This window comes from Typopeltis vanoorti, chromosome 1, assembly GCF_054136105.1.
Source record: "Typopeltis vanoorti isolate ZY-2024b chromosome 1, IOZ_Tvanoo_1.0, whole genome shotgun sequence".
NCBI lineage: Eukaryota > Metazoa > Arthropoda > Arachnida > Uropygi > Thelyphonidae > Typopeltis > Typopeltis vanoorti.
Window position 1 is genome coordinate 13405710 of NC_143549.1, and position 24372 is coordinate 13430081.

General features: G+C 36.7%; 1 long non-coding RNA gene across 5 annotated transcripts in view; it reads right to left on the reverse strand.

Annotated features, from left to right (window-relative positions):
* LOC150109796 (uncharacterized) overlaps window positions 1–24372 on the reverse strand; it is a 160139-nt gene that overhangs the window by 112110 nt on the left and 23657 nt on the right. For all 5 annotated transcript variants that reach the window (XR_016548672.1, XR_016548671.1, XR_016548675.1 and 2 more), the window contains one exon: window positions 8893–8992. This is a non-coding gene — a long non-coding RNA (uncharacterized LOC150109796). The remainder of the gene's footprint in view (window positions 1–8892; window positions 8993–24372) is intronic.

Consider the following 24372-nt stretch of genomic DNA (forward strand, 5'->3'; position numbering starts at 1 on the left):
TTAGGGCCAAGTTATTTGAACAGATTAGTTTAGCCCTGTTGTATAGTGTTTTCACTACTCCATATTGTTGTGAGGGGGGGGATTGTTGGTGAATGTATCTGCCTGTATGAGTGGGTTTTCTGTAAACTGAGAAAACCAAGGTTCCATTAGGCTGACGGGTGACTAGTGTGTCTAGGAAAGGGAGGCTGTTTTTTTCCTCTTTTTCCAAGGTGAATTTGATTCTGGGGTGTTGGTTGTTTAAGTGTGTTAAGAAGGAGAGAAGTGTTTCAGAGCCATGTGGCCAAATAGCGAACACATCATCAACGTAGCGAAGCCATATGGTTGGTTTTTGTGGGGCAGAGGCTAAGGCTTTTTCTTCAAAGGTCTCCATAAAGAAATTGGCCAAGGGTGGGGAGAGTGGTGCTCTATTTGTTTGTAGAATTTTCACTGCCACACGAAATAGCCCGAGTTCATTGTGAACTGAAATAAGGCTGAGATATCGGGAGAAAATTTAGCTTGGATTAGCTCGAAAATTCCCTTGAGTGGGACGTTTGTGAATAAAGAGGAGACGTCAAAGCTGACCATTATGTCAGTACGTTAGAGTGTAAGGTTTTCTATGCTGGCTTTGAAATGGGCTGAGTTTTTTATGTGTGATGGTGTGTTGCCAGTATAGTGTGTGAGCTCTTTGGCCAAATGTTTAGCTAATTTGTATGTGGGGGAAATCAATGCCATCCACTATGGGACGTAATGGCACATTTTCTTTATGTATTTTTGGGAGTCCGTAAATACGGTGGAAGAAAGCTACAGTAACTTTCTCTCAGTACTGCATAAAGGTGGTTCCAAGACTGCTGTTGTAAATTACCGACCGATTAGCATATCAGGAATCATTGTCAAGGTCTTAGAGAAATTAGTCAAGAAAGAATACAGGATTGGATAGATGAAAATGGGATATTGTATGGGGGACAACATGGTTTTGTGAAGGGTAGATCATGCCTCAGTAACTTGCTCACGTTTTATAACACAGTGACGGCTGAACTGGATAGGGGTAATGGGTTTACAGTGATACTACTGGACCTTGCCAGGGCCTTTGACAGGATACCACATGGAACCCTAATCAGTAAACTGGAGCAGATGGGGATAGATATAGGGTTGGTGAGATGGATAGGAGGGTGGTTGAAGGAGAGATACCAGAGAGTGGTTTATTCAGGAGTGGAGTCTAAAAGATGTCTTGTGACTAGTGGAGTGTCACAGGGCTCTGTTCTTGGACCACTGCTTTTCAATTTGTTCATCAATGATATTGGAAAGGATTTGAGAGGAAGTGTTCACTTGTTTGCTGATGATGCAAAGTTGGGTAGAGCAATTGTGAGTGCACAGGATGTCAAAATTTTACAGGATGATTTGGATAGTTTGGAGGACTGGGCTAGGAAAAATGAATATCAATTTAACGTGACAAAGTGTAAGGTTATGCCCTTTGGGGTGAAAAGAATAGCAGCAGTATATCGCATTGGTGGAACCGTACTCCAGGAGATAGATGAGGCCAGGGATTTGGGAGTGTTAGTGGATAGGGAGTTGAAGTTTAGGGGGCACATTGCAAAAGTGACTAAAACAGCTCACCAAATCACTTGGCTTCTGAAAAATACTTTAACATGCAGAGACAAACAAGTTGTTGTTCATCTGTATCGAGCCTTGATAAGACCCCATCTGGACTTCTGTGCCCAGTTATGGGCACCAGGGTTTCTTCGTGATGGGGAGGAAGTGGAGAGGGTCCAGAGACGAGTGACCAAGATGATAGCAGGTCTGTGGAATGAACCTTATGAGAATAGGTTGAGGATTTGTGGGTTGCAGAAATTGGACAATAGGCGAAGGAGGGGTGATATGATTGAGACGTTCAAATTACTGAAGGGTTTTTATAAGATTGATCCAGAAGATATTTTTGAAAATATGACTGGTGGTGGGAGGACTAGGGGCCATGCATGGAAGCTGGGCAAGACAGTGGTTGACAAAGGTGTTAGAGCTAGGTTTTTTACTTGGAGAGTGGTGAATGAGTGGAATAAGCTTCCCGAGTCTGTTGTGGGTGCTAAGACCGTGAATGAGTTCAAGGCAAGGTATGATAGATACTGTGTGAATGTTGAAAAGTTGTTCTTGACATGATGTTAGGGCTCGATGAGTCTGTCGACTCCTTGGAGTTTCCCGGAACAATAATAATAATAATACACCGTAGCAAATACAAATTCGCAAGACTATTTATGGAATCAGCCTCAGCCCTAAGAAATTCTCCAAACCTCAACAAATTTGGTTGTATGCAACTGCCCCAAATTTGGGAGGCTTACATCAGCAGACCTTCAGCCCAACGGCCAAGAACACCTACTTAGCCCGCTAGAGGGCACCATCAGGACTTTTAGAAGAACAATAGCTTCATCTCTTCATTCCCAGTTACTGTATTCGTAGTGCCTACGTGCAAGTGCCTTTTTTTGTAAGTTCCTTTAGAAGATGGCAATGTGACGTTGCCGAAATATCGGAAAATATCTATTAAAATATAATTTAATTTATATCCTTAACTACGTTGTTCGTTTCCTTAAGTGTTTTAATAATGCATAACCAACGTATAAGCCTGTCTACGAGAAGTAATTATAAGTAGCGAATTTATATTAGGGGAAATACCCTTTAGCACGCATGCACGTCAATTGTTTACCATATACAGGGTGTTCGGGATAAATTTGACAGTTTCGTAAGGAAAAAGAAAATCTTCTTTGTATCTATTAAATTTAATGAATTGACAAAAAAACATTAGAGGCAGAGTTAATTACAATACTATCAACAAGATTTACTCAAAATAACCACCATTAGCATCGATCACAGCTTCAATTCTGCTTCGGAACCTCGAACAAGCTGATGCTACAGTCTCCCTGGGAAGGGCCGCAAAAACTGTTTTAATTTTATCCATTAACTGGGCTTTTGTATTACTGGAAGTGCGATTGGTGTCTTTTTCAACTGCGCCCCATACAAAATAATCCATGGGGTTAAGGTCTGGGGAGTTTGGAGGCCAAACATTTGGACTGGTGAAGTCGTAGAAATTTTCAGACAACCATTTTTGACTTTTCCCAGAGGTGTGGCAAGGGGCCGAATCCTGCTGCCATACATACGGCCTACCATTGGCTACCCTTGTTATCCAGGGCTTGACTACAGTTAGCAACTCCACGAACAAAGCCCGAATTCCAATGCCAGGGTTCTTCAACACCTGTTCCTGCAGATTTGCGAGGAATTCTGCTGTACGAACGCAATCAGATCGTCTGCTAGGGATCTTTCTTCTTGCTACATCCTCGTAGTCACCATTGCAAGTCTCTAGTTCATGCCTGATTGTTTTTACTGTATTCAGGGAGCATTGGGCAGCAGTCGTAATATCCTTATTTTGATGGCGGGCACGAATCATCATGATACAAGTTATTCTCTTCCATGATTCAGGTGGGTTCCAGCTATCCATCCTTTCTGACATCTTGTATATGAATGAAGAAGGGTCCAAACTTTTAAATGAAGAGAAGTGTGTGTTAATACATGTAACTTACGGAAAAATATAATTAATTATAAATATGTCAAATTTATCCCGAACACCCTGTAAAGTATTTATTGTTGAAAATTATCTTCATTTTCTGCCATTCCTTGCTCTTGTGGGTTATATTATTTCAGACAAACAGGAATCTGCTTTTATTCAGCTAGAAGAACACAAGTCTTATAATAAATACCATGAGCCTGAGCAGTTGGACTTGCAAAGCTTGCTACTGACACTAAACAGTTCTTCATAAAAGTAGTTCCTCATAGAACAGATTTATAAAGAAACGTGCAAAACTTTACTTCACTATCCTAACTTAAACAGATCTGATGATTGACATATAGTTCTTTGTGAGAGATAGAAAAGATTAGCTGATTTTAAAAGTATTAACTTTATTTTGTCAGAATATATATAATTTTTAATTAGGAAATGATTGACCTTTTATAGTTCTCTTAGTAGCTATTTAGGTGGTGCTTTTTAGAATTATCTGTTAATGTTCAATTGCCATTTGTGATCTTGTACTGATAATGCCTATGATACTTAGGCAAAAATTCTATGCTAAGAAAGTAATTTATGTGAGTTTTCCTCTGGATTTATAATTCTTTTCAATGTGTTGTTCTAGCCTATTCAGGAAGAAAACTCTTGCTTCTGTGAGTCCAGCTTACTCAACTTCAGTTGAAAAGCAATGATAAAGGTTCTTCACGCCAAGATTCAAACAGGTTTTTCAACCAAAAGCATTGTTTAAACAGAGGTTCCCAAACTTTGTCAGTTCATGGTCTCAATAATTTTTTCATGGTGCCCAGTGGGCTTTTACACTTCGTGATTCTATATGCCACCTTGTAGAATGCTAGCAAAGCATTGCTTGATTGATACTTGTTTAAAAAATGGACCTTTTTTGTTCTTTCAATTTTAAACTGTGGGTATGGCCACACAGTCTGGGGGAGCAATGGTCTAAACCAGTGGTTAAATTCTAAACAAATAAGCTATACCCTTAAAGTAAGGATCATTAATGTGAGGCAATTGCTAGACTGTTGCAACATTTTTTAAACTTTTATTTATTTATTCTGGTGGAGTTAAAGCCACCAGGCCTTCTCTTCCACAGAAACATTAAATACAAATATAGATACAGATACAAATACAAAATTACAAATTAATATAATACTTCTAACATATTAAAAGATAATTCAATTTAAGATAACATTAGATTATATGAGCAATGAAAAAACACTAGGCAGTATGAAACACGACGCGATTTCGTGAACTAAAGAGTTCTGTTCTTCTCCAATGTGTTGCAATGAATTCTCACTTTTATTTCTAATAATTGCTTCTGCACTTGAGATTTGATATCTCTATGTTTGTAAATTCTCTTTCTGAGTTGCTTATAAAGTGGATATTAATCCATTTATCCACTCTGATATTAAGTAAATACCCTGATGTGAAGAATTTGTGCCTAGGATCTGTACCTCTGCACGTTATACACCCCAAACTTCCGTCTTTACAAAATAACCAATTGCATTTACCTTTGAATGCTATCCACTGGTCGAGTGTCCAGCAAGTCGGCAAATTTTTCCTTTCATTCAACGTATTAGTATTATCGCATTGCAACTGATGGGAATCCTGTGTTTCTGTGGATTCATTACAGACTTCTTTTTCTTCAGAAACTACACACACACACTGTCATTACAAACTCTTTTTGTATTATCACTGTCATCCAAGCTATTTTTCCATTTAAAAAAAGTACCAATGTACTTATTCATAATTGAAATAGTAGGCCTATATAAACACAAAAGTATTACACGATTTTCGTTGTGCCTCTCACAATCTCTGATAAACAACTGCTAATCTGCTGTTCTTTTGTTGTTACTGACAGTGTTGCCAACCAGAAAAGACAAATTTCACTATGAGTGTCAAAATTCTGCTATACTACGCTGCAATAATGTTTGCTTGTCAATTGCTGCAAGACAGAATCTTTCATTCAACGTATTAATATTATCGCATTGCAACTGATGGGAATCCTGTGTTTCTGTGGATTCATTACAGACTTCTTTTTCTTCAGAAACTACACACACACACACACACACACACACACACACACACACACACACACTGTCATTACAAACTCTTTTTGTATTATCATTGTCATCCAAGCTATTTTTCCGTTTAAAAAAAGTACCAATGTACTTATTCATAATTGAAATAGTAGGCCTATATAAACACAAAAGTATTACACGATTTTCGTTGTGCCTCTCACAATCTCTGATAAACAACTGCTAATCTGCTGTTCTTTTGTTGTTACTGACAGTGTTGCCAACCAGAAAAGACAAATTTCACTATGAGTGTCAAAATTCTGCTATACTACGCTGCAATAATGTTTGCTTGTCAATCGCTGCAAGACAGAACATTACAGGAAGCTCCAAACCTCCTCGTCTCTTTCATCACTTGTTCATAATCAGACAGCTGTTGATATTGACTTTATATACACATTCAAAACTGTAAACAATTGTTGAATAATAACACAATAATAATAATAATTATTATTATTATTATTATAAAAACCTCCATGGAGTCAAAGACTCATCGTGGGAGGTCTACTGTTATACACACAGTTTATCATACTGTGCCTTAAATATATTCACTGTCTGCACACACCACACTCTTGGACAAAGCATTCCAATCACTCACCACTCTCCATGCAAAAAACCTGCTCCTCACTCCCTTGCTCACACCCTCCTTATACAGCTTCCAGGAATGACCTCTTGTTCTCCTGCTATCCTCACCCATTCTGTGCAAAACTCCCCGACATTGATCTGGTAATAACCACTTAACAGCTTATATGTCTCAATCATATCCCCCCTCCTCCTTCTATCCGCCAATTTCTGCAAATTGCATTTTGTCAATCTGACTTCATACTCTACATTCCAGAGATGGAAACCACCTTAGTCAATTGCCTTTGAACTTTTTCCAATGCAATTTCATCTTTTTGAAAACAAGGTGACCAGATCTGTGCACAGTAATCCATATGTGGCCTGATCAAAGCCTTATACAAAGGAACCATAACATCCTTACTTCTACAAGTCAATGTCCTCCACATCATTCCCATTATCCGCTGTGTTGTCTTCACTATTTTAGTAACATGTCCCCGAAATTTTAGGTCCTTGTCTACAATCACTCCCAGATCTCTCATTTCCTCTACCTCTTCCAAGATATTCGCACTGATTGTGTACTTTACATCCCATCTCTGCTTCCCAAATTTCAAAACCTTACACTTTGAAACATTGAATTGACATCCCCACTTATTTACCCATTCAGACAGTGTATTCAAGTCCTCTTGCAAAGCTACAGCATCTACACTACTCCTGATAGCTCTCCCCAACTTTGCATCATCTGCAAACAACTGCACATCACCATTCAGACCTCTCCAGATATCATTTACATACAAATTAAACAGCAATGAACCCGAAACAGACCCTTGAGGTACACCACTAGTAAATTTCCTCTTCTGGGATATCGCTCCTCCATAGACAACTCGCTGATACCTATCAGACAACCAATCTCCAATCCAGTGAACCAATCTACTGTTCAGCCCCATCCGTTCCAATTTAATTACCAGCTTGTAATGTGCAATTCATCAAACGGCTTTGTAAAATCTAAATATACCACTGTATATGCAATACCCTTATCCAACGCATTTGTCACTTTATTATAAAAAGTAAGCAGGTTGCTAAAGCATGATCTTCCTTTAGTAAATCCATGCTGGCTGCCAAAGAGTATTTTTCTGTTGTCAACCCAATTCTGAACGTTATTCCTAACTAATGTCTCTAATACCTTGACCACTCCAGACACACAGACTGGTCTATAATTCAAAGCCTTACTCTTATCACCTCCCTTATGAATTGGAACAATTTTACCCTCTTTCCACTCTTGTAGGCATAATTCCCGTAAAGGAAGAAAAGTCGCAAAACAGAAAAATGTTCCAGGTCAGGTGTATAAAAAAGCTACGGGGCTGGGCCTCAGCTGAATTTAACCACTGGTTTAAACTAAATGAGCTATAGAAGTTCTCTGATATTAGAATTGAAGATTTTTATTCGGTTCTCTACTTTATGCTAATGCTATACTCTTAAATAAATCAGGTAGAAGTATACAGAATTGCTTAAGTAAACTGGATACCTGTTGTAACAATTTGGTATGAAAATCATTAATGAAAAGAGACTATGAAAATAGGTAAAAACACAAATAGCAACTCAACTCAACTGAATGAATTTACAAATAGGGCTGGGCCTCAGCTGAATTTAACCACTGGTCTAAACTACATGAGCTATAGAAGTTCTCTGATATTAGAATTGAAGATTTTTATTCGGTTCTCTACTTTATGCTAATGCTATACTCTTAAATAAATCAGGTAGAAGTATACAGAATTGCTTAAGTAAACTGGATACCTGTTGTAACAATTTGGTATGAAAATCATTAATGAAAAGAGACTGAAAACAGGTAAAAACACAAATAGCAGTATCTTAAGTGAGAAATCTATAGAACAAGTAAAACATTTTGACTACTTGGGCATGATTTTTAGTGAAGGTGGTAAATTAAATGTGGAAATAAACAAAAATAAGCAAAGCCACTACGGAAGGGACTCAACTGAATGAATTTACATTATGTAGAATAAGAGAAAAATTAGTCAAAACATTAAAGCAGTGGTATAAAAGACAGTGCTCAAACCAATTTTAACTTATAGATCTAACGACTTGAGACCACAGATACAAAGTGAAAATATTAGAAGGAATCTCACCTATTAGCATTCAGGAATGTGTAATCAGCACTTATCTCAGATGGTATGGTCATTTAAACAGAATGGAATGGAAAGGTTGGCAAACAAGATGTCTGATACTAGGAAAAAAGAATGTGAAAAACTAGATGTAGTTAAAAGTGCTACAGAAGACCAAAATAAAGCTCTCACAATGTTCAACAAATACCATGAAGTTTTTATGTTGTATTATCGTAGCATCCTGTGCAACTCTTGAAGATACATGTCAGGAATTTCATGATGGAAAACTTCATGAGGATGCTTATCTCTCAACATAAACTTGAAAATATACTTGAAGAAAGTATAATCTAACTTTCTATTTCTCATTAAAGCATTCAAGAACTTCTGGCACTTCCTATATTTCTTATTACTTTTCTCATCAGAAGGCTTATATATGTTTTCTAATGAGTAATTTTGATTTCAATAAGACTTTTAAGACTCAGAATTTTGAAGTAATTGGAGCGGTTTAAATAAAATATTCCAAAATCAAAATATGACTTCCTAAGAAGATAAAGACTGAAATTATATTATTCAGCATTTCATGAAAACGAATACTATTACATACTTTTTCAGATCTTGGTTCAGATTTCCGGGGTCGACCTCTACCTCGTTTTGGCTGCTCACCTGTAGATGCAGTATCACTCTCAGCCATATTCAGAAGCTATCTTTATGGGAGGAAGAAAACAATTAATTATAAGCATATTTCTGCTATTTCTATAAAATGTATTACAATATTAATTTTTTTTCTATTTTTTCAAAGGATGTATGGAACTCAAGTTTTTAATAAACATGCATTTGAAACTGGCAAAATTTTTTGTCTAAATCGAGTTTAACCAGGGACAATGTTTCAGGAAAATACCTATGCGTTAGGTGAAATGTATTAAAAGATGCACATAAATTGCATATACCAATTTATGGTATATGCAATTTATGTTCATCATCAGCAGCATATATAAATAGCTTAGCCTATAAAGTACAACAAAATCCAGCTACTTTTCTGCCCTAGTATGTCAGAACACTTACTTTAGTACTTCATTAGCAAACGGAGATATTCTGTTTGGCCTAGTGGTGTCCAGTGGGTTCAAATTCCACCACAAAGGTTGATGTTTTGTGACTGTCTTTCAGTGGGAGATGAACATGATGGGACACTACATCCTGTGTATTAATGGGGGCCTGAAGTGGCTATAAAAAAGTTCTATGTTTGGTCTCTAGAGTAGCATTTACAGCTAACCCTTGGCTTATGCACAGTACTAATATTAACGTACTAAAGGCTAACAATCGTTTGCAGATGCAATTCATATATTAAAAAATTCACATGCTAAAATTCAAACACTTTGTACAGTCAAGTTTACAGAGTAGCTAAAGGAAATGCAAGATATGCATGCTTTGAGAAATTTAAAAGGAGTGGAATGGATGGCACTGATCAAAAGAATCAACAAATGTCTTGAATTATGTAATGAAGTTACTATGTAAATTATTTAGATTAACAATCTGGTAACTAAAACAATTTGATGCCCTCCTCCTTTACTCTTAAGAGTCCATCGGCTTTTCATTCCTTACAGATAAGCTCCAAGCTAATCTGTAAGGAATGCAAAGGAATCCTGTATTTCCGATTGAATGTCCAATCCTTCTGAATTTCTTCTTGTGGAGTATTATGGTTTGTGACTTCCAGACTTTTTGTGTAGGTTGATAAATAAAATCCATGTGATCCATTAAAAAATAAAATTTTAATGGATCCATTGCTAGACCAAAAATAATTTTTCAAACTCATCAGCCAAATGTGATCTTGTCAGACACTTTGGCAACTGGTCTTTTGGGTTAACTATGTTAAAGCTGTTCCCTTAGAGAACCAAAAAAATGTCAGCTTTTTGGCAATGTCCATTATAGTTTTAAAAATATCACTCGTGCAAAAGTAAACTAGAATCAGATCTTGATCATGAAATAACATGCTTCAAGTCTGAATGAATTTCTTTTTATGGTGTGTCTGGGTATAAGGACAAACTGGAAGTTAGAGTTAGCTGAGCAAACTGTATTCTGCACACACACACACAATATTATTATTATTATTTGACACCTCCAGGGAGTCCAAGGACTCATCGAGGGAGGGCACCTGCTCTGCAGCTGTCTCCACCACTCAATCCACCAAATGATTGCAACTACACCAACGCCATCTACCGCTGACCACCATCACTGGTATTTCCACAGACAATCACAAACATCCATGCCCACGGCAGGATTCGAACCCGCAGCCTTTTTGGCTGGAGAGTGGATGCGCTAACCACTCGGCGCCAGGCCAGCAGCAAAACATGAGCAAATGTCATACTGGCCAAGGATTTACAGAAACAAAGAAGACAAAATACTTCTAAATGAATTCTCTCTTTCTCCCCACAAACAAGAATGAGTTAGAAAAATTCTCCTTATTTTGGTTTAGCAAAGGATCCATTAAAATGATTTATATATCAACCAACATACGAAGTCACAAAACATAATATAATAATAATAGTGCCATGTGTGGTGTCTTGAATTTTGTCCAAGAGAAGCTCTTGTTCTTACAATAGAGGTATGGTGAGAGCCAGTTAAGTGTAATGCCCACAAGAAAAGAGCATCTATTGCCAGCCTGGTTGGTTGAATGGTTAGCTTATTTGCTCTCCAGCCAAGAGGATGCAGGTTCGAATCCTGCCATGGATGTTTGCGATTGTCTGTGAGAATACTAGTGATGGTGGTGGGCAGTAGATGGTGCTGGTGTACATGATAGTAGCTGCGTTTCACCGCAGTTAGTGTCAACTTGCCAGACGTCCCGTATTTTATATCGAATTTTGCTGTCCCGTATTGTACTTGTAGGGAAAGCCTAATGTTCCGTATTTGAATGAAAAGATAAAATTATAAATATTATTAATTATATGAAAAGCCAAAGACTTCAATTCGGCGACATGAACTTATTTAAGTTAAGGGATATTGCATCCCATATTGTTTCTTAGCCGAATAAGAAACTCAAAGAGTTTCATGCCAAATATAGAAACTATATAAAGTTCGGCGATTCCAAGCGTAAGCAAATACCTGGATAGCGCAGCACCTGACCCATTTGGTAATGCAAACTGAAGCAACTCATAGAAAGGGCGAAGCAAGCTTCAATCACTATTCTTGGTATTTACCCATAATGTGAACTAAGCCCCTAGGAACTGTATTACTGTTCTACATTATGAGAGAAGGTCACTACCCAGACCGGTTTCAACCTTTATTGAGGTGAGGTCTCATCAGTGAGTAGTTAGATCTAGTTAATACCAAGTTTGTAGCGAACAGAGCTTACATCCTGTCTATGAGAATTGCCAAGTTGTCCTAATAAATTACTAATTATATGAAAAGCCAAAGGCTTGAATTCGGCGACATGAACTTATTTAAGTTAAGGGATATTGCATCCCATATTGTTTCTTAGCCGAATAAAAAACATCAGCTTTGGCTCTTCATATAATTAGTAATTCATTAGGACACCTTCTTGGCAATTCTCATAGACGGGATGCAAGTTCTGTTCACTACAAACTTAGTATTAACTAGGTCTGCCTACTCACTGATGAGACCTCAATAAAGGTTGAAACCGGTCTGGGTAGTGACCTCTCATAATGTAGAACAGTAATACAGCTCCTAGGAGCTAAGTTCACATTATGGGTAAATACAAAGAATAGTGATCAGAGCTTGCTCCACCCTTTCTATGAGTTGCCTCAATTTGCGCTACCAAATGGGTCAGGTGCCGCACTATCCAGGTATTTGCTTACGCTTGGAATCGCCGAATTTTATACAGTTTCTATATTCGGCATGAAACTCTGAGTTTCTTATTCGGCTAAGAAACAATATGGGATATTGTTTCTTAGCCGAAGAAATATTCCTTAACTTAAATAAATATTATGTTAAGCAATTATAATTTTCAATATTCTTTTCGAATGATCCAACTTAAATTGATTTGTAAGCCATAAAAACTGAAAATTCGAGGAAATTAAATTTGTTTACTACAGTTTACGGCAGAGGCAGGAGTCCCTTTCATTAGTCGCTTTTTTATTTAGTATAAGCATTTTATTTATGATTCTGTACAGATATACTGCATTTGCTTATTTTCAAACAGTTCTTATTTAGACATTGTGGTAACGGTACAGTACGTGGATGTTATTTTAATAATTATTTAAAAAAAAATTGCCTTTTTCGAATGTGCGATATTTAGTTAATACATAAAATATATAATTAAAGATAAATTAATTTTTTTTATTAATTATACAAAGGTAAATGAAATTTTGTTTCTTTCCTTAAGCCCTTAACAATGTCAAAATGAAAGTGCGTTTTTAACGATGATTATTCGAAAGAATGGAATTTTATTGCAAAAGAAAACAAAAACGAAGTTGAATGCAAAATCTGTAGACAAACGTTGAGTATTGCACATGGGGGAACGATCGGATATTACATAACAGATTAACACAAATTGAGCATTTTGAGTACCAGTTGTAAAAGTATTGATACTTATTTTGCAAAACAAAATCACCAAAATTGTCCTGTACTCGGAAAACCAAATACGGGACATGGGGGCGGGGGTGACCCATGTCGCATATTTGGTTTTTCAGTCTGGCTATCCTAAGTTGGTGGAAACAGAGCTGCAGAGTAGATCCCCTCCTTCGATGAGTTTTTGGACTCTTGGAGGCATCATGTAATAATAATAATCAAAAAGTGACTGAAAGAAGTTCATAATGAGAGAGATGAACTATTAAACAGAATGTCTTCTTTTAGATTTCTTAAGATTTCTGTGATACCATCTCAAAATGACACTAATATTCTAAGGCTGGATGAATTTAAGACCCATCAAGTGTTTAGAATTTGTGCAAGCAAGTAGCATTTAAGAAAAGGACAGGGGTTTTTTTTTTGGGGGGGGGGGGGGGGAACTGATCATGAATAGAGATTGAAATATTATCAAAAGGATATAAACTGAAATAAGAAATATCCCAATTATATATATATATATATATATATATATATATATATATATATATATATATGTGAATTTCAATTGGATGTCTATCAAACATCAGCATTGTAGGCAGTCAAAGGGTTATATAATCAGTTACATTATATTTTTGAAGGAGAAAAATAAATTTTGAAACATAACTGCTACAGTTTGTCAGTTAAACTGAAAATACAACTAAGAAAGGAGTGTACACAAACTAAGATGCTCAAATGACAAATATCTGAATGTTATTATTGAGTATGTTATATAATATTATTAAGAACCTTCAGAAGTCATGGCCTCATTGAGTGAGACCACATACTACACGCACCAGCTGCCATACTTATTCTTGAAATCATTCACACTGATTGCAAACACAACATCCAATGGCAATCCATTCCAATCACACACCACCCTATGAGAGAAAAATCTAGCTCTTATCCCCCTTCTTAGAAGAGTTCGTTCTCGGCTTACAAGGATGCCCTCTTGTTCTTTCCCTACCCCCTCCATACAATGAAAAAATCCATCATGTATGACCCTTTCAGAAGTTTGTAAGTCTCAATCATATCTTTCTCCTGTTTGCTAGTGTCTGCAGCCTACAAATTCTCAATCTGTCTTCATAATCAGTATTCCACAATCCTGATATAATTTTTAACATTCTCCTTCGCACTCTCTACTGTGCCAGAATCACAATGGAACCCAGGAAATATAGGAAAGGACCTGAGAGGAACTGTTCAGTTATTTGCCAATGATGTGAAGTTAGGTAGAGCAATAGTTAATACAGATGTCAAAATTTTGTATGATGATTTGGATAGACTGGCAGACTGGGCAAAGGAGAATGGATGCCAATTTAATGTGGAAAATGTAAGGTTAGGCATTTTGGGTGAAAAGATTACTAGCTGTATACCACATTGGTGGAACAGTACTCCAGGAAATTGATAAAGCCAGAGGCTTAGGAGTGTTAGTGGATAGGGAGTTAAAAGTTTAGGAGACACATAGTAAAAGTGGCTAAAGCAGCTCATCAGATTACTTGGTTATTGAAGAATACTTTGACGAGCAGAAACAAACAGGTTATTATTCCTCTTTACTGAGCCTTGATAAGACCCCCATCTTGACTACTGCATGCAGATCTGGGTTTCTTGGTGATGAGGATCCAGAGGCAAGTGACCAAGATGGTAGATCCATGGAATGAACCTTACAAGAACAGGTTGAAGATTTGTGGATTACAGAAACTGGTCGATATGCAGAAAAGGAATGATATAACTGAGACACAAATTGAAGAGTTTTTAGAAGATTCAGAGGAAATTTTTCACAAAACAGTTCTGGTGGTGGGAGAACTAGGGGCCATCCATGGAAACTGAGTAACAGTGTAGTTAGCAAGAGTGTTAGAACTTGGTATTTTTTTGTTTGAAGAGTAGTGAATGAGTGGAATAAGTTACCAGAGTCTGTTGTGGGTGCCATGACTGAATGAGTTCAAAGCAAGGTATGATAGATACTGAGCAAATAGTTTTTGACATGTTTAGGGCCTCCCTCAATAAGCCTAAGGACTTCTTGCTGTAGCTAGTAATAATAACAACAACAACAACTTGGCCTGCAATAATTGTATTAAATTTACTGATGCATGTCTTTTAGATCATGTCTGGAAATCTCTGGCCTATAGCTTATATTTTGTCTTATTGGTCTTGATCAAAACCAGTCTGCTTCAAATGAACAGTTTCCACCTCTTACATATCTCCTATTCTTTTTGGCTGCAATTCATCTATCAGCAATACCCCTCGCCCCACCCTATCTTCTCTTTCCTCCCTGAAAATACTTAGCTTTTCCCATTCTATTCCTGTAACTACATCATTTGCTATTGGCCAAGTCTCACTAATGCCTATAACTTTTGAAGTTACAGGCATTTTATACATAAAGCAAAAATCATGAAATTCAGCCGAACAGGCCAAGGTAAATCTGAGAATTTTATTACTACACAACACAAAGAAACAATGACTATGAAAGAACAAACTGTACTGAATTTGAATGGTAAGAAATTATTAGATGTATAGAATTTTCTAAGTTGTTGAGCCAAATCTGTTAGATTTCTGGATGAAACACAGATGAATTATATATATTAAAGCTAGTGTCAGGCTTTCATTCAAACAATAGTGGAATGGGTACTGAAGGAAGTACAAGAGTTAACTACAATACCACTGACCTGATTATCAACTTATCTCAGCATGTGCACAATTCCTAATGGATGGAAGATGTAGATAATTCCATTATAAAAGGGTTTGAACTAAGACAGATTAGGAGAATATAGACCACCTAGTAACTCATATGGTCACATGAAGGCACTGGAAAGTCTGGTTAGGAAATCATATTCAAAAGGACAAATGATAGAACTGTAATTCTCCATCACTAATCTGCTTGCATTCCATAATAGTGACAGTAGAACTGGGTAAGAGAAGTATTGGGTTGACAAATAAGTTCGTTCAGTTTTTCAGAGTGGAATGAAACACATTTTATTTAATATATATAATACATACTAGTCAGTTATATATTGACCCTCTTTATCAATGACCTCTTGCCATCTGTCCACCAACTTCATTATGCCGCATTCATAAAACTCCTGAGGTTTACTGGCGAAAAACTGTGACAGCCTCCTCATTAGTGAAGGTTTTCCCGTTCAGATAATTCTGCAACGATTGGAATAAGTGGTAATCAGAAGGTGCCAGGTCAGGTGAATATGGAGGATGTGGCAAAACATCCCAGCCAATGTAACAATTTACTCCGAGTTGTTAACGATGTGTGGGTTCTGGCGTTGTCGTGGTGAAAGACAACTCCTTTCCGATTTGCCAATCAGGATGTTTTGTGCTAATTGCATGGGCCAGTCACGTTAACTGTGAGCAATAGACAGTTGAATTGATCGTTCTGCCTGACGGTAACACCTCTTAGCAGACAACACCTTCATAATCCCACCACACACAGAGAGCATGATCTTCTTTGGATACAATCCTGCTTTTGAGGTTGGTTGCAGCAGTTCGCTCTTGCCCCCATGATCTTTTACGTACCACGTTATCTTACATGACACATTTTTCATCTCCCGTAATCATCTGCTTCAAAAATGGGTCATTTTCTTGGTGACGTCGCAGCGAATCACAGATGGATATGCGAGCCATCATATTGGCCTCAGTAAATTCATGCATTGAGTTTTGAAACATATCACAGCTTGTGCAAATGATTTTTAACACTTGTATGGGATACGTTCAGTACTGCAGCAATCTCCCGCACTGTTTGCGATGGATTTTTGTCGACGATATCCTTCACAACACTCAAATCAACCTCGGTCGGGTGACCGGCACAATGTGCATCACTGACGTCAAAACCTCAAAAACGGAATTTGGCAAACAACTTTTGGCATATGCGTTCTGTTAAGGTACCATCCCCATATGCGCTGCATATTTTTTTTATGGGCCTCCCTCCGCAGTTCGTTTGCCTTTTTTGAAATAAAAAAGCAAAATATGGCGGTAATATACATTATTTCCTTCCATTTCTAAAAATATGTTACACACACAACTGAAGTAGGCCAAACAAAATTAACTGAAAGGTTATGTGAAATGTCACCTTTCAACTGCGCAACAGTGTTGCACAGTTGAAATAGTGATAGACAAAGCGGCATAAACTTGTACTAATGTATAAACCAAACAAATTTATTTGCCAACCTAATAGATAGAGAACAATATTGCTGGATAGGTTTCTCATTAAAAAAAGACCATTTTCTCCCAGTAGTGTTTTTGACAACACCCAAATTTCCAGACAATTTGAGAGTTTTTTTTTTTGGAATTACCCTGACATCAAGCCTCTCCTGGCATAAACACATCACAACCTTCTAACAGATAAGCTTAGGTATTGACGGTTATTCATTACTTATTTTTATTCACTTCCTGTCAGGTATACTAGCCGTGTTGTGCTCTGATGATGCCGATTTAAAATATAAGCAGTTTAAAATCTAACAAATCACTCATCTTTTGATAAAAAAATTGTACGGCGTTGTTAATATCATTAAAAATAAGTGATGAACATCAAACCTTTACATCCTCAGCTTCTAAAAAATTAGGATTTCTCTTTCACTCAAGATATTACTTCAGCCCTGAACAGCTGTTAACCTTATACAAATTACAAATCTGCATAGCTATTGAATACTGCTCTCACATATGGGGAGGGGTCCTAAAAGCTTCCTCAAAATGCTTGACTCAATACAGAGGAGAGTAATTAGACTTATTAATAACCCATCTCATATGAACTCACTCCCTCCACTTTTGCACAGACGTTTGGTTTCCACAATGTGTATTTTACAAATATTTCTATGGGAAATGTTCATCTGAAATAGCATCAATAATTTCCCCACTTAGTACTAAGCTTGTTGGAGCACATGCAGCTGCTGTTCAACATCCTTTCACAGTACATCTTGAAACCCTAGAACTTTTCCTGCTCCTTCATCCCTGCAACTACTGTATTGTGGAAGTCTTTCCCCCTGTTGTGTTTCCCACGGAATACAACATAAAGTCTTAAATCAAATGTAAGTAGGTTCCTCCTTTCCCAACTCACTATTCATATGTGATGCTAATGTACTATAGGTTGATCAACCAACCTCTCATGTATGGGCTCAACATACGAAAAGTATATACCGTAGGTTTCTGTGGTTAAGCAGTTCTGTAAATATTTTTGGTATTGAGACTACATCGTAATATAGAGTTTATTAAAAATAAACATAAAACCTGACAAGTTTCATGCGTTTTAAGACTTACATCATCAGGGATAAGGTACAGAAAAAGTTTTACACAACAAAAAGCCTATTAACGATTAATTGCACATTAGATGTTTTTTCTAACTTCAACTGTTAAGTAATTGATAAATCAGAATACAAATGATATACTCATTACTGTATGCATGTTGGAACATCACTAGTTGTTGCTATCACAAGTGTTATATCCTAGATCCGTTGCAGTTAAAGTTTTGATGAAAGCAGGCCATACTTTATGTAAAATTAAGCATGGATTTTTATTGCATTGTACAGGGATCCTAAGCATTTGTGAGGATCCTTCATATTTTCTTGTGAAAGCAGTTATTAATCAATATATGACATTTTTCTTTGTTGCCAGCAAACTTGATGGCCAGTAGTGGTTGTGAGGAATGCCACAGAACCATTTATTTGTGTAGCATTCCACACAACCACTACTGGCCATCCTCTTCGTTTACTTTGACAAGGATATCAAGTAAAGGTAATTTTTTGTGCTGTTCTAGTTCAACAGTGAATTTTATATTGGTATGCAAGGGAAAGAAAAAACAAGTTATCCTTCTCTGTCTACAGAAAACTTACCACAATGAAAAGATTTTTAAGTGCTGCTTCACACCACCATCCATTGCAAAAGATGAGCATAATTAAAACATTACAAGACAGGGCACACAATATATCTAGCACACCAATTAAAAGAAATGAAGAATTGCATTACCTTATACAGAATACATTATGGAAAATTATGGAGACAACTACCGTGTTAGAGCAAAACTTTAGTTTAATATAAATCAAAATGAACACTCGATGCTTCGACCTTCATATCAAGGTCATCATCTGGAGCATACACATACATACAGAGAAACAAGCTGCACTACAATCTACATGGTTTGCTAAAGTTACTGACAAACCGTTACAACAATTATTGGCCTGAGCTCTGGTGAAAAAAGAAAAAAAAAAACCTTTACTACATCAAAGCTAGAGTCCCATTATTATCTATTGGGCTACAAAATTAAATTGGGCTGGAGAGCAACATGTTTATATATATATATATATATATATATATATATATATATATATATATATATATATATATATATATATATATAAATAAATAAAAAATTAAATAAAATAAAATACCATGATTATACATATAAATTTCAACTAATTGGTATGGAATAGCTTCCAATAAAAGCTGAAATTGCTTGAAGTCCTAAAGTATACTAGATACTAAGTAGGCTGAATATTCTTGGAATATTTATGACACCATTATTGTTGAGATTAAGGTGGTTAATCAGAATTTCACAGGGTTCTTTAAATTTTCTTTCATACCAGATTTTTGTATAATGTAAAGAGCAAGTACTTTCCCAATCAATTTGGTGTAGGGTGTTCAGAGCATGATCTGAGAGGCCTGTTTCACCAAAATTGTTATATTTAATGTGTCTTTTGTGTTGGTGAAGGAGGCCTTTCAGATCATGCTCTCAACACCCTACACCAAATTGATTGGGAAAGTACTTGCTCTTTACATTATACAAAAATCTGGTATGAAAGAAAATTTAAAGAACCCTGTGAAATTCTGTGGGGTGCTTAAGGGTCAAAGCTGTATAACTGAGAGGAGACCTCCACATAGCCTCTAAAGGAATGCGGAGAACCGACCAGGGCTTCTGACCTAATGTCCAATCCTCACCTTCTCGTGGTGCACCCTGTTGGGTATCTACTTTGATACTGAACGAACGAGGATGGGCTGGCAATTTGGGATTTAGCCGACCAAATTGTATTCTTATTGGTTAAACCAAAATAAAAAATGATGGTACAACATGACAAAATTTCATGCCGGCTGGGGCGTCGCCCGGTTAAACAAGGCCCCCGTTGTTTTCGCCAGGGAACCAGGGCGAACAGCGAAAAGTCAGCTACTGGAACAAATCTGAAAACAAACCCCAACTCAACATCACCAGAGTTAAAGATCGGTACTATCAACGTAAGAAGCTTGAATGGCAAAGAAATGGAGCTAGCTGAGGAATTAGATAAGTACCAGATCGACATAATAGGGGTGACTGAAACAAAAAAGACCAAAACTGGTGAGATCTTTCTGAGCAATAAATACAAAATGTTATATTCAGGCAATAACAATCAAGGAAAAGAAGGAGTAGCCATAGTATTCAACACAAAATACGAGGCTAATCTTCTTGAATGGCAGTCAGTCTCAAGTAGAGTAATGTGGGCAAATATGAGAATGGGGAACTGGACAATGAGACTTATTTGTGCCTATGGTCCCACAGAAGGTTCTACTAAGGTAGAAGTGGAGGAATTTTTTGAGGCTTTAGAAAAAGCAACTGACACAATGAAAAAGGAAAAGTTGGTCCTTGTTGGGGATCTAAATAGTAGAGTAGGAAATGATTGTGAGACATACAAAAATATTTTGGGAAAATTTGGAGAAAAGAGCAAAGCTAATAATAATGGCAAATATCTGTTGGATTTCTGCTCAGGACATGGACTGGTTATTACTAACACCATGTTCCAACATAAAAATGTGCACAAATTCACATGGAGAGAAGAGGCTAGGAATAAGAAAAGTCTCATTGACTATGTTATTGTTGATAGTGATGTTTTCTCCCTGGTGCAGGACACCAGAGTGTACAGAGGATTTGAAATTGGAAGTGATCACTATTTAGTCTTGAGCAGGATAAAATTGAATTTCATATTGAAAAGAATAACATGTAAGAAAGTTTTAAAGCGAATAAAAGTTGAGCAGCTCTCAGATGTGAACTGTAGACTAAAATACAGAAATATTATTGAAAAGAAAATGAAAGAGTTTGAGAACAGGAATCAAACCTTGGAGATTCAGTGGCAAACTCTGAAGGAAACATTGATTGATTCTGCCAGAGAGGCATGTGGTGAGGTTGTGTGCAAAGATAAAAAAATCAGAACTCCCTGGTGGACACAGGAAGTTAAAGAGGCAGTGAAGGAAAAGAAGAAAGCATATCAAAAGTTCCTGGCAAATAAGTCAGCTTTTACTCTTACAGAATACAGAGACAAATGTAAGAAAGCTAAAGAGTGTGTAAAACTAGCTAAACAAAAGTCATGGGAGGACTTTGGCAAGAATATAGAAAATAAATATCAAGAAGGTGGCAAAATATTCTGGAGGTTGTTGAAGAAGCTTAGGAATGGAGGAAAGAGTGCTGTAAAAGGAATTAGAGATGATAAAGGTGAAATGAAAACAAGAGAAAAAGATATCCTTGAAGTATGGAGTAATTACTTTGAAAAACTGCTAGAAACAAGCAGTGATGACAGCACAGTGATAAAAAACACTGACCAGGCATGCAGTCAGGAATACATATCCATACTTGAAGTCGAAAAAGCCATCAAAGGCTTGAAATGTGGAAAGGCAGCAGGAGTAGATGATATTCGACCAGAAATGCTGAAGTATGGTGGTATAAGAGTCTTACAGTGGCTGCACTGCATAGTTCAGAAAGCCTGGACAGAGGGACGAATTCCCGATGATTGGAGTAGAGCTCTCATAGTACCCATATATAAAAAGGGAAATAAAACTGAATGTGAGAATTACAGAGGTATTTCCCTACTGAGTGTTCCTGGCAAGATCTATGCAAGTATACTTGAGAAACGGTTGAGAAGAATTGTGGAAGAAAAGCTTGGTGAAGAACAAGCTGGATTCAGGCCAAATAGAGGCTGTCAGGATCAGATCTTCACTTTACGACAAATAGTCGAGAAAGCATGGGAATATAACAAAGATCTGTATTTAAGTTTTGTCGATTTGGAAAAGGCATATGACAAGGTGCCAAGAGAGAAGCTATTCAATACGCTAAAGTTATATGGTGTCAATGGGGCATTATATCAAGCAATACTTAGTCTTTATTTGAGTTGTGAGTCAGCAATTAGAATTGAAGGAAGTACAGGAAGATGGTTTAATGTTAAATCTGGTGTGAGACAAGGATGTACATTATCCCCTCTGTTATTCATTATCTATATGGATCACATTATGAAGGAATGTGGTATTAAACCTGATATCAAAATTGGAGATGTTAATGTCAGCTCTTTGCTTTATGCGGATGATGTTATACTTCTAAATAAATCCGTTACAAGTCTGCAAGATTCTCTGACTAAATTGAATAGCTGTTGTAATAGATATGGTATGAAGGTCAGCAATAAAAAGACAAAGACAATGAAAATAGGCAGAATCATTGAAAATCTTAACTGTGTTGTGAATGGAGAACCTGTGGAACAAGTAAAACATTTCAGCTACTTAGGCACAATTTTTACTGAAGATGGTAAACTAAATATAGAAATAGACAACAGAATCAGCAAAGCTGGTATGGTGGGAAGTCAATTAAATAAATTCATATGGAATAAGAAAGAAATTAGTCGGAACACTAAATTAGCTGTATACAAGACTGTGTTCAAACCAATTTTAACTTATGGATCTGAGAGCTGGGTCAGAAGTAAAACACTTGACCAAAGACTAGAGACCGCAGATATGAGAGTCCTGAGAAAGATTAGAGGCGTGAACAGATGGCATCAATGGCAATATCATATTAAAAATGAGGATATTAGGAAAGAACTTGACATTGTCAGCATCCAGGAATGCGTTAGCAGAGCTAATCTCAGATGGTATGGTCACTTAAATAGAATGGGAGAGGAAAGATTAGCAAAACAAGTGTTCTCTGCCAGGTTGGCAGGAAAACGACCCAGAGGAAGACCAAGATATAGGTGGATTGATACGGTACAAAGTGCCTTAGACGATAGAAATATAAGATCTGATAATGTTGGAGTCTTGACAAGTAACAGACTGATTTGGAGGAAAATTGTAGATAGGAAGTTAGTAATGATGTAATTTTTTCGTGTAGTACTGTCATATCCTGTACACCCCTTGAGGGTACATGGCAGGAATTTGATGATGATGATGATGATGTGAAATTCTGTTTAACCACCTTAATCTCAACAATAATGGTGTCATAAAAATTCCAAGAATTTGGATGGCACATATAGTATCTAGCATACTTTAGGACTTGAAGCAATTTCAGCTTTTATTGGAAACTATTCCATACCAATTAGTAAAAATTTATATGTATAATCAGTTTTTTTATTTTATTTTTAATTTATATATATAAAAACACGTTGCTCTCCAGCCCAACAGATAATAATAGGACTCTAGCTTTGATGTAGTAAAGGTTTTTTTTTTCTATTTCCACCAGAGCTCAGGCCAATAATTGCTGTAACGGTTGGTCAGTAACTTTAGCAAACCATGTAGATTGTAGTGCAGCTTGTTTCTCTGTATATATGCTCCAGATGATGACCTTGATATGAAGGTCGAAACATCGAGTGTTCATTTTGGTTTATATTAAACTAAAAGTTTTGCTCTAACATGGTAGTTGTTTCAAAATAATTTCACCATAATGAGGTTCTGTATTATGTCTCCATAATACAGAACCTCACACTTAATGGTTTTGAACCAAAGACAATCAAAAAATTTCTTTATACTTATACATCTCCTGCAACTCCCTTACTTAAGATTTCAAGAATGCAATCACGTTGCCTTACATTAAAAATGTCATAGAGAAAGTAGTGGCTGTGTTGTTCCACGAGTACAACATAAAAGTGGCTTTTTCACCTTTACAAAACATATCAAGATTCCTATATCTGCCAAAACCTCTACATCATCCCATGAAAAAACCAGGAGGCATATGGCTAGTCACCTTATCCTCAGGTGGGTATGACTTAGAAGGGCTTAAGATAGCTCTGTAACATGTCAGTAGGCCTAACACGTAGAAGGGAGAAGACGACGACAAGAAAATATAAAGAAGCCTCACAAATGCTTAGGATCCCTGCACAAACACAATAACGGCTTAATTTTACATTTAGTATGGTCTGCTTTCATCAAAAATTTAACTGCTATGGACCTAGGATATAGCACACGTGATAGCAACAACTAGCAATGTTCCAACACACATACAGTAACAAATGCATCATTCATATTCTGTTTATCAATTATTTAACAGTTGTGAAGTTATAAAAACATTAAATATGTGTAATTACTTGTTAATAGGTTTTTTTGTTGTACCCATGATAATGTAAGTTTTACAACACACGAAACTTGTCAGGTTTTAATTGTTTATTTTTAATCAACTCTTTACAAAAACTACCTACAAGAAAGGTATGTATGAAGCTACCCAGTCTAATTAAGGAAGGTGACCGGTGGAGTATGTTGAGTTTTATACTGGGACTATTGTTGTTAATTTATATATTAATGATACTGAGGATGGTCTAGAGGG